The 12,368-nt window shown below is 29.5% G+C and overlaps 1 pseudogene; it reads left to right on the top strand.

Moving 5' to 3' along the window:
• Positions 1–6,228: 6,228 nt before the first annotated feature.
• Positions 6,229–11,048, top strand: LOC122513201 (annotated as a pseudogene).
• Positions 11,049–12,368: the final 1,320 nt, after the last annotated feature.

The raw sequence follows: 12,368 nt of genomic DNA, 5'->3' as shown, positions 1-12,368 counted from the left end.
AATTTTACTGTATAAAAAAAATAAATAATTTTAATGCATGCAATTGTATAACAAATAATGTTTTAAAGCTTTATTCTCAAAATTGGCTGGGCATTTGACGAAAATATTTTACCACAATAACACCTTAAAAGTATACTACTAATATACCAAAGCTCGTTAAAATCCGTTGGTATCCCAGTGTAAGGTTCCCTTGTTAGATCTGTAGAAAAATAACGGAAATATTGAAGTCATCTAACGCTAGTTTTCATACATGTGGGATTAGAATAAATATAGAAGCAAGAGGCGTTGAAATATGAATATTCAAAAATAATCGACTATCAGAAAAAAGTTGTTTTTCGGTTAGGTATAGGTATAAGAATTGTTTTCCTTTATTATGTAGTATGAAGGGAATGAGAGAGTATGTGTGTATGTATGTATTTAGCGTGGATGCGGGGAAGACAAAAGGAGGAAAGGATATAAGGTGGGAGAATAGGCAGAGGAGTACGAGTTGGACGAGTGTAATCTGAGTATATTGATGAGTTTAATAAGAGTTTGATGAGTTTGACGAATGTATTAACGAGTGTAAAGAGTATCGACGAGTGTAAGAGTTGAAAAAGTAAAGTAAGAGTTTAAAGAGTAGAGTAACAATATCAGAGTAAAGAGTAAATTAGAGTATCAGTAAGTTAAAAAACTATTTCAAAACAAGTCAACAATCGTTCTATGTTGTTTTACAAAACGTACATCACTCTATTGATCTGAAAGACCTTAAAGATGAATTTCAAAAGCTTAGGCATGAGATCGTAAACATAAACAAAATTAGACACAGAGTTACTCATAACCAACTTTCAATTTTCTATATTCACTTAAAGCAAAAATCAAATAAAAATACAATAGATAATATAAATCGTCTAAATAATATTATCTTTAAACATTCTTTTTTATTAATAGAAGAAAATACAATCAATTCTCAGCAAGCATTATGAGTAATTTATGCTGACGTAATGCATTAACAATAATGGCAAGAGATGATAAAATGGTAAATGTAAACATACAAAATTCTATCAGCATAACAAGATAATTGATAAGCCAAATCTTGTTTCTAGATCAGAAGGGTAGAACCTTCTTAACCTAAGTACTAAACCAGTATTTTCTAACAAATATGTTGCTAGAGGATTTCGATATTTGTCTAAACGGAAGTTGTAGTGTTCACTGATATTTGCAATGTCTTCTTTTACTGTAAAAATTCTTAAGTCCTTGTAAATTCTTTCATTTGTTTTAACCATAAGACATTGCAAATATTCCGCAGGGTTTTTGACTAAATCTGTGAAGAATTTCAATATTTGAGTTACCAGAGGTTCCCTACAGTTGAATTCCGTGTCAGTCTGTTTTCCAGTACCTTAACTAAATATTTGACTAAATCTTTAGTTTGTAAAACTGCTTAATTTCTGGTCACAGGAGGACATGTGCGCTTACGCAGCGTTAAGGTTACACGTACTAATTTATTTTCATTAATGTTGATTCGCCACTTTTGGCATAATTTTTCTAGCACGTGCAGATGACGTTGAAGGATTTCAATCTCGTTTTGAGGATAGTCATCTGATGCTAACAAAGCTGTGTCGTCCACAAATGAAGCCGTTGTTATCTCATCTGAGTTAGTTAAATCTGCCTTGTAAATTACGTATAATAATAGTTTTAGTACACTGATTTATGGGATACCGGATAGGATTGGAAAAAGTGTGGTGAAGTAATTTAGGTACCTTAGGACGAATTTTTTGTCAGTGAAGTAAGATTTGAGGATTATGTAGAAAGGATACAGCAGCGTTTACTTGAGTTTATACAATAGTCCAGTGTATCACATTATATCGAAAGCTTGTCCAAAGTCCAGTAATATTGTTAAACAGTATTTTTTCTGTTTAAGATTTCGCGATATATTACGAATTAGACGATGACTTTGCTCGATTATTCAAACCATTTTCGAAACCCGAAATGATGCTTACAGAATGTCGGGGTACTTAATACTTTAAAGAAACAATTAATTAGCATTTTGTCAAACAATTTATAAAATGATGATAAAAACCTGATAGGACAATATAAGGTAACTACATGTACTAACTTATAAACAGTTTTTATCTAAATATCATAATTATATTGTGCATTCACTTTGTACAAAATTTAAATAAATAACAATATTATTCTCGAAAAATATATCATTTTTTTTTCGTCTAGTTGTTAGAAACATTTGTTGAAAACAAAAAAAATGTTCATGTCTTTAATATAAAAATAATATCTTAATTGTGTGTAATTGTTGTCCAAAAAAAGATGTTTGAAATTTATCGATAACGTGCAGGAATATTCTTTAACGATAGAAACACAGCTTTTTTGCTTACTTAAACTTCTTTTAACCTTTGCTAGTGTAATATTTTCAATGGAATTTCCTTGTTCTTAAATAGCTGATGATAAAACCTTACTGATTAAGAACTTTTCTTGTTCTCGTAGAAAATGTTATAAAAATGTGATATTCTTTGCTTTTCTTCTTCTTCGTGAATTATTGAAGACTACTATACTAATTGCGATATTTTTTTTGCTTATTCTTTTTTATTTGTTTATTGTTTAAAGTCCTGTAGTAAACTTAGGCTTTCTTGTTTACTTTGCAAAACAAACATTCTTTTTTCCAGTGCAACACCCACTACTACCGCTTCCTCGAATGATAATCTAGGAGATCTAATTAAATGAGTTCTTATATCAACGTTACGTATTCCATTACGAAACTTTTCGCATAATTTTTCTTCTAAGTGACTTGTAAAGTTGCACTTATTATATATTTTCCGTAAGTTATCAGCATATTTCCCTATCGTTTCTTGTTCATACTGATTTCGACACATAAAACGTTTCTCGTGTACATTATTTTCATAGGGAGAATAAAAAAAAGAGATAATAGCTTGTAATATTTTCGTATGAAAGTTCGGAGAATTTTACTGAAAAAAAAGTCTGCTTAACTTTATTTTGGACATCATTATCTACCATTTCGTTGAAAAATTTAACCTTTTTCTCATCTGGTACCCTGACAATATTCATAACATATTCAAGTTTATTTAACCACATATAAAATATATCTTTCTTTTCTTGATTGTACATATTAATCATAGGAAGAGCTAAATTTACATAATCAATTACTCCATTAGATTTTTCAAATGCAATGGCTTCTACTATCGCCTCATCGAGCGATAAACCAGGTGTTTTACTTAAATGATTTCTTATATCATCGTCGCGGATTCCATTAAGGAATCGTTCCCATAATATGTTTTCTAAGCGATCCGGATAATTGCACTTCTTATATATTTTTCGTAAGCTATCAGCATAATTTTCTATCGTTTCTTTTTCATATTGATTTCGACACGTAAATCGACTTCTTTGTAAATCAGTTTCATTGGATGAAGCAAAAAACACAGGTAATGATATATTATATCTTCGTATGCAAGTTCAGAGTAGTTGAAAGAAGGGAACGCATGCTTGACACCCGTATGGACATCATCATCCACCATTGTGTTGAACAATTCAACCATTTTATTATTTGGTACTTCTAACGTATTGCTACATACTCAAATTTATTTACCCATGTAGAAAAAATTTCTTCTCCCTGTAGGTTGAAAATATTCATTATTGAAAGAGCTTTATTTCGATAATAAAATATTTGATTAATTTTGGGTAATAAATCCTCATTGTTCATTGTTTTCAATTAAGAGAAAGCTTTTTATCACTAATTGCTCGGAAATGGATAAACTTTTGAAAATTCTTCGTTCAGTCTTTTTTTCGCTTTCTCCACTAACTTCAATACACTTTATACACTTTTCATAAAGTAAATGAAAATAATTTTTTCTTAGGAAAACGTATATGTTTTACATTTTCTATTATATTATTTACACTTATATATAAGTATAGGATCTAAGTGGTGTAATGTTTATCAATATAATTTATAAAAAAAAGTATTAAAAATTTGTGATGAGAATAAACGTACTAATATTCAATTTATATCTTAACGGTTTAATTTATGCTTAACGACTAACTATTTAAATCTTATTGCTTTTAGAGATAGAAGCTAAACGGGGAATTTATTCAGCGTCCTACATTAGTCTTTAGTAGAGATAATAATAATAAGGGACAATAATAATAATAAACATTTCTTAAATATTGAAAATTCGAACGTTAATAAAGTTTACAATTACATTATTATGCCGATGTTGTATTTCATAGATTCTTATAGATTTAAAGCCAAAAGTAAAAAAAAACTGGTGTGTGTACGTAAGAAGTTATACTTCTTTGGCGTATCAAAACGAATATAACCCCAATAACCTCAAAAATAACTTCAAAAAATAACTTAAAAAAAAAAAATAATAATAATAATAATTTATATTTATAATTATATATTTAATAATATATTTTAATAATAATAATAATAATTATTATTATTATTATTATCATTATTATTTTTTCTCGTTACTTTTTAATTTTCCATGTTTATTTTTTAATTAATGTTATTATTATATCATTATTATTATTATTATTAATTTTCTTTTTACATAGAATATAGTTGATAGAGAAACCTGTTTCCCCCTCCGTGCTAATGTAACATTCGCTAATGTAAGCCGATTATTTTTCTTTGATTATTATACTTTTATTCATTTATTTATTTATTTAATTTTATAAATATATATTAGGAGTACAAATAACTTTCCGCAGTTTTTTGTCAAAAAAAATATTTATTGTGACAGAACGGTAGTTTAAATTTAATCGAAGTATTGTCCATCATTAGCAACTACTTTTTCCCATCTTTCAGGCAGCGTTCAGATTCCATGTCTGAAGAACTCCTTATTTTTTGAGGCTATCCACGAATCAACCCAATTTTTGGTATCATCGTATGATGTGAACCGCTGCTCCGACAGAGCATGTGCCATTGACCGGAACAGATTATAGTCGGACGTCGCAATGTCTGGTGAATACAACGTGTGGGGTAGTACTTCCCAATCAAATGTTTTCAAATAGTTTTTAACCGAAACCGCTACATGCGGACGAGCATTATCATGTAGAAGAATAATTTTGTCGTTTCTGAAGTAGTATTGAGGGCGTTTTTCCTTTAGAGCTCGGCTCAATCTCATCAATTGTGTTCGGTAGAGAGTTCCAGTGATTGTTTCGCTTGGATTAAGCAACTCGTAATACACCACACCTAGCTGATCCCACCAAATACACAACATGAGTTTTCTTCCATGAATATTCGGTTCTGCTGTGGATGTTGACGCGTGGCCAGGTAGTCCCCATGATTTTCTTCTTTCTGGATCATCATAATGTATCCACTTTTCATCACCAGTGACGATTCGATGTAAAAACCATTTTTTTGTGCCTAGCTAACAGCATTTCACTCATATATATCAGCGTTCAACATCTCTCGGCTTTAATTCGTATGGAACCCAATTACCTTGTTTATGAATCATTCCTAACGATTTTAAACGATGTGAGACTACTTGCTGAGTGACTTCTAAAGTAAGTGCAAGTTCCTTTTGTGTTTGAGACAAATCTTCCTCCAATAATTCCACCAATTCTGCATCCTCGTAAATTTTTGGCTTTCCACTGCGATCTTTGTCTTTTACGTCAAAATCACCGTTTTTAAACTTTTGAAACCACTCATAACATGTTCTCACACTCAAGGCAGCCTCATTATATGCTTCTACGAGCAATCGATGCGCTTCAACACTGTAGATTTTTTTAAATTAAAGAAGTAAATTAAAAGTTTCCGCAATTGACGCTTATTTGGCTCAAATTTAGACATTTTTGGATAAAAAAAATATATGATGCTAATACGAAGTTAATAATATGATAGAGTTATGTTGCTCTTGAATGAGTAACCTAATTTTCAAGCCGGTTATTATCTGCGAATTCTAACGTAAGCCTCGTGTAATGGCATCTTTCTCAAAACTGCGAAAACTTATTTGTACTGCTAATACATTTTTGAAAACATAATTCAATTATATTTATTGTCAAATAAAGATTCTTATTTTTTATTTCCCTACCAGATTAATTTTTCCGAATTTGGAACTTATTATTAGATCACTTGTCATGTAAGGGGCTTATATACTTTGTCATAAAGGTCACATATAGAATCGTATCTAATCTATTTTGTGTATTGATAAGACGATATATTAAATACAATCGTAAAAATCTGTGCCATCAGTGTTCCGTAAATTCTAATTCGTGAACATGCAACGCACGGCGTTAGTTATTATCATTTTATCGTGCCTTCTTTCCGAAAGTCTCGGTAAGATTAGTATAATTCAAAAATATATATTTGTATTACAATATAAAATATATAATAAAAACAAAAAACAAAAAGAATAAAATATAGTGAATTGAATAATTTTTATATTAGGAAAAGTAGTTTTCGGTCCAGGTGAACAAGATTAGGGATATGTGACCGTTAGAAAATATTCCCATATGTTCCGGTGGCTTTATTACACCACAGCAGACGTTCAATCGTATTATGAAAAACCCTTAGTGATTTGGTCCTGGTGCATCCTCTACTTCTTTTGGAAACTTCGAGGAACTTGGTTCTCTCGATACAAATTTGAAACCAAGGAATTACACGTGGGTAGGAATTATTTTTTCTCATTTCGAACATTTCTAAATAAAAATAAGTATTACAGAAATGCATTAAAAATTTCCAAATATTTATCTTCTAACAGGTTAAGGATTACAATGTTTTGTTCATTGATAATCCAGTTGGTGCAGGGTTTAGTTATGTTGAAGACTCATCAGCATATGCTCAAACAAACGAACAAATTGCTATTGATCTCGTCGAATGTATGAAAGGATTTCTAAAAAAATTACCAAAATTTTCTGATGTATTTACTTATATCCTAACCGAATCGTACGGTGAAAGATAGTGCTGAATTTGCTCTACTTTGGTATAAGGTCTGATCTTTCTTTTATTTTCTTATTTTTTTGTCCTATAAAAAATACATTATAAAAAATTATACTTATTATTAGATATTTTAGAATATATTTATAATTCATAAGACCCTAAAAATCCATAAAAGAGAAAGTATTAAAGGTAATGTTTCAAATAAAAATTATATTTGCAACATTGTAAATATAAATAAATACAATAAAATAAAATAATACTATTAATTATTATATATAATTTTATTACAATAATTATTTTATATAAATCGATGGTCTAGCCACACTGTAGATTACTAGTTTCCGGTACGATTACTAAAATCAAGTCACATAGGCACAGTTAGTAACATGGATGGGTGACCCGTCCGAAGAAACAAAAGACTGAAACTGTGTGATTATTGAGTCCAGAGAGTCGTCGAATAAAACGCGTCTCTTTGGTAGTAAAAAATTAATGTGAGAAGGTTTTAATAAAAAAGTGATTGGAAACCGTAAAAAGACAAATATTATTATATAAATTATAATGTATATAAATATATAAAAAGAAAAATATATATAAAAATATAATAAATATATAATAATATATATATATAATATAATAATATAATAAAATATATAACAAATATATATATAATAATGTATATAACATAATATTGAAATAATATATTACATAAAAAATATAAATTAAATATTATCAAAATTTTTGATAAAATAAAAATATCAATAATAATAATAATATAATATATAAATATAATAATAAAATCGTATTAGTACAAATATAAAATAAAGTATAATATTTATCTTCTTATTGTCTCTTTTACGATCTATCTGCATTACTATACAATATTTATGAACGCAAAAGTATAATAGCAAACAAATATATACAATGACCATAACCAAACAATTATGACAATAATACTTAACATATTAATATAAACATATCAGGTATATTACTAAAATATATATATTAAATTTATAGGAACAGCAAGCAGGTACTATAAAAAGTAACCTAAAAGGTATTGGCCTTGGCGATGTATGGATATCTCCAATCGATTCTGTTCTCACTTGGGCACCTTTTTTACTTAGCACGGTAATGCTATGGAGTCAATTGTTCCACGATTATAAACGATCAATCACCATAACTATCATGTTAAGATAAATTTCATATTCAATATTTTTAGGGTATGATCGATTCTAATGGTTATAGAAAAATAGAAATATTAGCCAACGCAACTAGAAATGCCGTTAATAGTGGTCGATGGTCAATGGCCACTTCTTTACGGGAATATACAAAAAATACCATTTCCAAGTTACAGATAATATCGATTTCTATAACATTCTAATAAAACTTTCCCCTTCCTATGGACCTTCTCAAACTCTCGGGAAACTATCATCAATTTATACTGATGGAGGTGATCATACTTTTTCAATTTTATCAATGTGATGACTTTTAAAAAATATACAACAACATTCTGATCTCTGATAACTTTAGTAAATTATTATTAAAATTCGTTAGCATGCTACAATAAATCAGCACAATTAAATAATGATAATAATAACAGCACATTCAGAAAGTACCTAATTGAATTTAATTTACAAAATAACTTGCATATTAAAATTCGAAAGGCAATAATTTGTGAAAAGCATGAAAGATATTTTATTATGAAATTCTTTAAAGAATATTCGAGCTATAGTAACTTCTGAATAAATCTGACAATAATCCGACCATTCGAATATCTCAACAAATGAAGCACGAAATATACATATAAATGAAGATAATAATAATAATAATAATCTATTAATACGACAGATGCTAAATATCTCAATTTGATTCTACGGGACAGTAAAAATTTAGAGGATTTGATGAACGGACCAGTAATAACTGCACTTGGTCTTAAAACTTTTCATGGTCGAAAATCTGACAGGGTGTTCAATATGTTGCGAGAGGATTTTATGAAACCGGTTGTCGATAAAGGTAATTCTCTTTCACACAATTGTAATACATACATTTATATTATACAATAAGCACTTAAAAAATCTAACAATGAAATTTTATATATCCAATAATTTAACCTCCTGTTGTGTCTCGCGATAATAATAGTTTTTATCTTTTGTTCAATCCAACTGTAGACTGTTTCACAACAACACACACTTTCAAACGTTGCAAATAAAATTTTGATTTATTGATTTATTTATTAATAAATATTATTTATTGTAAATTACGTTAAATTAAATTCATCATAGACGAATTGAATACAAATTTTCAAAAATATTACGATCCACCAGAAGTATTATGTATTGACGAATCGCTAATTACATTCCGTGGGCGCATTGTATTTAGGCAGTATATGAAACAGAGAAAACACAAATACGGTATAAAATTATTTAAATTATGTTGTGGTCATGGATACACTTATAACTGTAATGTGTACACCAAAAAAGGTCTCGATAAGGAAAACACAACTCCGTCAAATGTTGTAATGTCTCTATTGAAAAACTTATTTCATAGAGGCCACACATTGTGTACTGACAACTGGTACACCAGTATCGATTTAGCGAATCGCCTAATAGAAAAAAACGCACATTTGATTGGAACACTTCGAACAAATCGTAGGGAAAACCCAAGTGATGTGATAAGAACTAATTTGAAACGTGGAGAACTTATAGCTAAAGAAAATAATCAGGGTATTACAGTGTTGAAATGGAAGGACAAGAGAGATTTTTTGGTCCTGTCCACAAAACATTCCAGTGAAATGATAAACATAAAAACAAAACGCAGATTTTGCTGTAAACCACAAATTATAGTTGAATATAATAAAAAAAACATCCATTGATTTATCAGATGAAATGAGTGCGTATAGCAGTCCCTTGAGGAAAACACTCAAATGGTATAAAAAGTTAGCCTTTGAGTTATGTTTGAACACCGCTGTGATTAATTCGCTCTTCGTCTTTCAAGAAGTAACAGGACAAAAAATATCAGTTACGGAATTCCGGCGAAGGAAAAATTCTTCTTCATAAATTGCAGAAAAAGAAAGGAAGCGTCCATAAAGTTCGAAAATATTGTTCTGGTTGTTATGCTAAAAATTCAAGATTATTTGGGTCCAAGAAAGCCAAAAATATAACAAAAAAGTTGTTACATTTTGTTACCTGTGTAAAGCCATACTTTTGCTTAGATTGCTTTAATAAAGCTCATTAGAATATATTTGACTAGATTTCATTCAGGCGACATTTATCTTTTATCTTTAATACTGTCGGTCCCACCGGACCGATGTCGGCCGAACGAAAAGTCTAACGCCGGTCCCCGAGGACCGACGCCGTCCCGAAGAAAAGTTCAGCGGCGGTCCCCAGGGACCAACGCCGCGCTCAACGTGTTAAGAAGCACGTTCGTTCGTTAATTTCAATTCTGTCGCGTTCGCGAGTTATTTTTAAAATTTATATATTAAATTAACTGCGACCAAGGCAGTAATTGCATTAGATTTTGTTCGAGTTGTATTTTTACCCTTAAACAGTCGCACAAACAGTTCGCGTATTAATCAGCGTATTAATAAAGATTTTTGTACTTGCATTGTTTTTGTGCAAATCAGTTTTGGGAAGCAGTTATAGAATCAGTGATCGCATGCATAATGAATTAAAATCATACGCGAATTAAAGTCAGTGTTGTTCGCCGTAATTTCAAATTTTGATTTTACGAGAAGAAACTTGTAGATAAGGTTTTTATTTTCGTTTATACCGCGTTATTTGATACATGCGTGATGCATCGTCATGGTGCCATTGAGCTTCATCCCATTGGAATGCATTCTGAATATTCATTTTTATTAACATTTATTCGTTTTTGTTTGCTATGATTTTGAATCATATTACATATAACTTATCATTTTGTTCTATTTTATGTTACAGACATAACGACGGATTATCTTCCTCTTCATAGATGTGGAATAATTTCTTCGATGGATCTTCTTCAATAACAAATAGAGTAACTCTCCGATCGTCAGACTACAATACTTGTTATGAAGTAGGAGTGTTTTGGAGCCACCGCAGAACTCCTAATGCTAACTATTAATACTTCGTATATGTGTTATTTTAATTCTAAAATATCACAAATATGTTATATAACGGTTGGTAACGAATGAGTGAAGAAATTTAAATTTCTTCAATCATGCCGAGGATTAAAGGTCCTAATCGGCACGAGCTACTGGCTGTAATTATTTAAATAAATTATTTACGAGCACACGAGTAATTCTTTTTCATCAATAACTCATGAAAATTATATAATTTGTTGTATGTTTTATTAGTTCAGGATAGGTCTTCTTATTTCATCGGTTATATTTATTTAATTAACAGTACAATTAATAAACGCCCTTTCTTATATTTCCTATTTTGCTCTCGTTACTAGTGTTGAAATCGAGAATTTATTCGATTATTATTATTATTATTTATTATTATTTATTTATCGATTTCGTCCAAAAAAGCATGTGATATTATCTTTAAATGCATTGCATCGTGTTTAATTTATGTAAGTGCGAATAATTTTAATATATCGATACTTCGATATTAACAATAAATGAACACGAAGACAAACCTTTTCGCGACGGATAGACTCTAGCAGTTAAGTGGTGGTACAAAGCCTAGTTCTTTAATTAGAACACCTAACTTAATAAAAGGAGTCTTCCGAGGTTTTACATATATATTTATATATTTCTTTTTCTTTTTTGAAATTCTTACTTATTAAAAAATTAATTTAAAATTTCTTACAAATGAAAAGTTAAAAAAATTAAATAATTATAAAAAAATTAAATAACCTATAGAGTCCTAGTCCGCTTAGATGAATTTCTATAGAAATGAATTTATATGTTATGTATTTATGTTTTTTTAATCATGTTTCTCAAATCATGATTTCAGCTTCTAATGAGCTAATCTTTCGTTTCTTCCTCTATACTTTCTGTTCCCATCTAGGAGTGTGCTCAAATGCTACTCGTACGGGTAAGAAATGGTTAGCATAGGTTCAGTTTTAAATTTTTCCCTTATTAGCGATTGTCTTTGTAGCAGTGGTTGCACGATGTACTTTGCTATATGCGTATTAGGTAGTGTGTACCGTACATCGTTTTTCGCGATAGTTTTTAATTAATGCATCATTCAATATTTGAAGTACTACTTGTAAAGTCATTTATGAGATGAAAAATACGAATATTTGCATTTTTACATTTATATTAAATTTTTATACTTTCTTCTTTTAATAAAATCGTTTTTAATGGTAGAATTACCGAATTTATTTATGGAAACTCTGATATACTCGTATATTATTAGAATGCACATATATTAGTATGTACCAGTAATTTTGATTTAGTCATTTTTGCAATAATCATCAGCCTTGGTTGTCAATTACAGCAAAAAGTACGTATACCTTTAGCATATACGCTTAGAAAACAAGTGGTTTAAAACTAGGG

This window comes from Polistes fuscatus, unplaced genomic scaffold (genome assembly GCF_010416935.1).
Source record: "Polistes fuscatus isolate 324 unplaced genomic scaffold, CU_Pfus_HIC Scaffold12, whole genome shotgun sequence".
Taxonomy (NCBI): Eukaryota; Metazoa; Arthropoda; class Insecta; order Hymenoptera; family Vespidae; genus Polistes; species Polistes fuscatus.
The sequence above is the reverse complement of the archived record's forward strand: the minus strand, read 5'-3'. Positions and strand labels throughout refer to the sequence as shown.